Source organism: Desmodus rotundus, chromosome X, assembly GCF_022682495.2.
Source record: "Desmodus rotundus isolate HL8 chromosome X, HLdesRot8A.1, whole genome shotgun sequence".
Taxonomy (NCBI): Eukaryota; Metazoa; Chordata; class Mammalia; order Chiroptera; family Phyllostomidae; genus Desmodus; species Desmodus rotundus.
The window spans coordinates 8,618,587-8,623,189 of record NC_071400.1 but is presented as its reverse complement, the minus strand read 5'-3'; the positions used below and the strand labels follow the sequence as shown (position 1 = coordinate 8,623,189).

The 4,603-nt window shown below is 39.2% G+C and overlaps 1 pseudogene; it reads right to left on the bottom strand.

Annotated features, from left to right (window-relative positions):
• Window positions 1-2,296: 2,296 nt before the first annotated feature.
• On the bottom strand, window positions 2,297-2,890 carry LOC112300107 (ragulator complex protein LAMTOR3-like; annotated as a pseudogene).
• Window positions 2,891-4,603: the final 1,713 nt, after the last annotated feature.

The following is a 4,603-nucleotide window of genomic DNA, read 5'->3' as shown; positions in this document are numbered from 1 at the left end:
AGTTTCCATTTCTCTGATGATTAGTGATGTTGAGCATCATTTCATATGTCTTATTAGCCATCTGTATGTCCTCTTTGGAGAAGTGTCTATTCAGGTCCTCTGCCCATTTTTAAATTGGTTCTGTGTTTTTTGTGTGTTGGGTTGCATGAGTTCTTTATGAATTTTGGATACTTACCCCTTATCACAGGGGTGTCAAACTCATTTTTACAGGGAACCACATCAGCCTCACGGTTGCCTTCAAAGGGCCAAATGTAATTTTAGGACTCTATAAATGTAACTACTCCTTAACTAGGGACAAGGAGCTCAGTCCTGCCACTGGGTAGAAACAAGGTGCCCGGCCAGATAAAACAAGGTGGAGGGTGGGATTCGGCCCCTGGGCCTTGTGTTTGCCACCTGTGGCTTATCAGATGTATCAGTGGTGAATATCATCTTCCATTCAATAGGTTGTCTTTTAGTTTTGTTGATGGTTGGCTTTGCTGTGCAAAAGCTTTTTAGTATGATGTAGTTCCATTTTGCTTATTTTTTCTTTTGTTTCCCTTGCCAGAGGAGATGTGTCAGAAAAAAAAATATTGCTAAGAGAAATATCAGAGAGTTTACTGCTTATGTTTTCTTCTAGGAGTTTTATGGTTTTGAGTCTTACATTTAAGTCTTTAATCTATTTTGAGTTTATTCTTCTATATGGTGTAAGAAGGTGGTCTAGTTTCATTTTTTGTATGTGTCTGTCCAGTTTTTCCAATGCCTTTTATTGAATAGACTGTCTTTACTTCATTGTATGTTTTTGCCCTCTTTGTCAAATATTAATTGACCATGAAGGTGTGGGTTTTTTCTGGACCCTCTATTCTGTTCCATTGATCTAGATGTCTATTTTTTTTCACACCAGTACCATGTTGTTTTGATTACTATAGCTTGTAGTATAGTTTGATATCAGGTAGTGTGATTCCTTCAACTTTGTTCTTCTTTATCAAGATTACTGTGGCTGTTCAGGGTCTTTCATGGTTCCATATAAATTTTTGGAATATTTGTTCTAGTTCTGTGAAATACACCACTGGTGTCTTGATAGGAATTGCATTGAATCGATAGATTGCTTTGGGTAGTATAGATATTTTAACTATCTTAACTGTTCTTATCCATGAATACAGATTATGCTTTCATTTATTTGCATCTTCTTCAATTTCTTTCCTCATATCTTATAATTTTCTGAGTACAGGTCCTCCTTGGTTAAATTTATTCTTAGGAATTTTATTATTTTTGGTGCAATTGTAAATGGGATTGTTTTCTTAGTTTCCCTTTCTGATAGTTCATTATTGGTGTGTGAAAGTGCACCTGACCTGAATATTCATTTAAAATATTGTTCTTATTGAAAATATTAGTGGTTTTGGTGACATGTTATAACCAAAAAATGTAAAATAAAATGTTCTTTACCTTAACATATATTTATTTTTTTCTTCATAAAATGGCTTCATTTTTATAATTGCCTTTGTTCTCTTATAAAGTTATAAGTTGGTACTATTGTGCTTCATAATAAATTCATCTGTGAAACCATTTCTTGTCAAATACTTTATTTTTTTGCAGTTTTAAACATACTATTTTATTTATATTCATGTATTTTAAAAATAGCTGTACTATCATGCTTACATACATACCAATACTGGAAATAGAGTGTGATAATAAATCACATCTAAATTTTATAAAGAGTGGTGGGGGAAACTATTACCTATCATTTTCATTAAAAAGTAGTACTCTCTGAGAAGAATGAAATAAATTAGTAATATTCATCTATACTGCAAAATAATACATACACAGGAAAGTAATTTCATTACTTTTACTGAGCCATTTTATCTTCCCCATACTCAATGCAAATAAATAAAATACAAAAAAATATGTCTTCATTATTATTCACAATAACAAGGGTCTGCTTCACCCTTCAGGCCTGGCTGTTTGTACAAGAGTGAGCATTTCATGGCTCAAGTGGATCAAAGTACCATTTTGATTCTGACCCACAGAATAGAATCTCATGCAGATTTGATGACTGGACTAACACCATAGGGAGCTATGACAGACTGAACTATTTCTGTGGTATGCCCAGATCTCAATAAATAAGAAAAAGACCTATACAAGAAAAGATAACAACCAATCTATCCATAGATTATATCTATACAACTCCTCCTTTAGTGTACAGGGGGAAAGGGGGACCTTTCTTGAGTCATGGATACAAGTATGGTTGTGGTCTAAAGATTGCTGAATTGATATTGTCTGTTATAATGAAGATAAGGTGGACATCAAAACCACTGTCAGATTAAGAAACTTCCGCAACTTGTCTCAGGTCTTCAGAGTGGAGTAAGTTCATTTTCTAGGCTGACAATTAGCTCTGTATTGGCATTGCTGCTGGCTATGAAACTCACCATCAAAGGTAAATTATTGAATTGAACCACCTGGTAAGTATTTTGTATCAGATACTTTGAATTTTTGAAAGTCCAAGTTTGATCCTTTGGTCTGTTGCGAGGGCAAAAGTAGATAAGAAGCCAGGTTTGAAAGCATGCTCTGAGCCCTGACCATTGTGGCTCAGTTGGTTGGGTGCCTTACCGCAAAGGGAAAGGTGGTTGGTTTGATTCCCTGTTAGGGCACATGCCTGGGCTGCGGGTTTGGTCCTCATCAGGACCAAACGCACAGAAGGCAGCTGATCAATGTTTCTCTCCCTTTCTTTCTCCCTCCCTTCCCTTCTATCTAAAAATAAATAAATAAAAAATTTAAAAACAAGAAAGCATGCTCTGAGCATTGTCATGGCCACTTTAATAACAGGCACTCCATCTCTACCTGACAGAACAATAGCATGGAGCCCTTCAGCACCTGGCAACTTTTTATACAGGAATCATTTTAGGTCATCAGCCATGATGAACCCCTTTCTCCCTCAGGTTCAATATCCACACCCGGCTTTCTGGGATGCCTGGTTCTCTGGGCAGCAGGGCTCAGGGCTGCCTGCTGCCCCTTCAGGGACAGCTTCAAAGGTAGATTCCTCTAAAAGTGGCTGTCACATGGAAAGCCACCTCTGTGCTCCAGGAAGCACTCCCTATACCTTGGATGACTGGTAACATGGCTCTTGTCACTTACTTTAATCTATGTCTGAATTATAATTCATGCTCATTATCCACAAATAAATTATAAATTTTCAAGGATTATGTGGTCAAATAAATTTGGAAAACTCTAGACAGCTCTCCTTGAACTATAACCTTTACCTTAACAATGGTTCTCAACCTTGGCTGCACATTAGAATTACCTGGGGATCTTTTAAAAATCCTGACTCCTGGGCCTCATCCCCCAGAAATTCTGGTTCTGGTAATGGAGTGGGGGCACAGTATTAGTAATTTTTTAAGCATTCTGAGTAGTTAGGATTTGCAGCTAGGGTCTCTATTTTTGGCTGTACGTAATTAAAAAATGAAAAATGCAATCAGACAAGCAGTGTGAAGGATTCTACCCTGGGAGATGACTGGTGGTTTAGGCATGTGTTAGACACTCCAAGGTATTCCCATGACCTTGAGGCTGCCTGATTTTGAGATCAGGGCTTACTCACTCCATATCCCCGCTGGTAAGGGTTAGGCCCATTGGACCCTCAGGCAAACTGCCAAATGTGTCACTGAAACAACCTTAGGCCCCATAAGTTTCATGAGATAAAGGTGTTTCTTCATTCTCAAACCAAGCAGGTTCTGTAAAACTGGTGAGCCAAGCTAGGAGCCATGCAGACAACCCAAGGGAAGAGGTAAACAGAGAGCCAGCAGGACACTTGGACTACAGCTCTCCCCATAGGCAGGGGACGCTTCCTGGCTGTGTGGCCTGCATCTCTCCCGTGCTGCTTCATTAAAGCCCCTCTGTGGAGTCCCAGCATGGGGGGTGCTGTGGTCAGCCAGCACCACATATTCCCTGTGACAATAAACATCTCATAGCTTCCAGGACTCCCAGTGGTGCCTCGGCTTCAGTTCCAAAGAATGTTTCCCCCCTTGGTTGGTGAGGCAGTGAACAGATGTCGGTGGGGGAGAATGAAGGGAGGAGTCAAAGGAAAGGAAAATCCTTGGGTTGGGACAGATGAGCTGACAGCCTTGAAAACCTAGATGCTGCTACTCCGGGGGCATGCAGGCACTCTTTACATGTTCTGGAAAAGGGAAGAGCAGCTGCAATTCAGAGATGTCCAGGAAACACTCTCATCATAACTTCACCTTGAAAGTACCCCCATCCAGAGATTTCAAAAGGCTTCGTGGAATTTCATCTTCTTAGTATTTAGTGATCGTGTGCGTGATCGTATGTGCAGGTGTTTTAAATACATTATTTTGGATCTTCCCAGCAGCCCTCTGACTGGATAGCATTAACCTAACCCCGTTACAGATGAAGGGCTGCAGCTCAGAGACAGGAGGCAGCTAATAAGCGCTTGACAAGTGAGACTTTACCCAGAGTTGCTGCTTCTAACTTCCAAGATGTTCTTCATTAACATATCATTCATTTGTTTCTCTTTATTTATTAAAAGTAATACATGTTCATATAGGAAATTTTGAAAACTACAGAAAAGTATAAGGAAAAAAACCCACTCCCATAATCCCATAAACATAGCCATTGT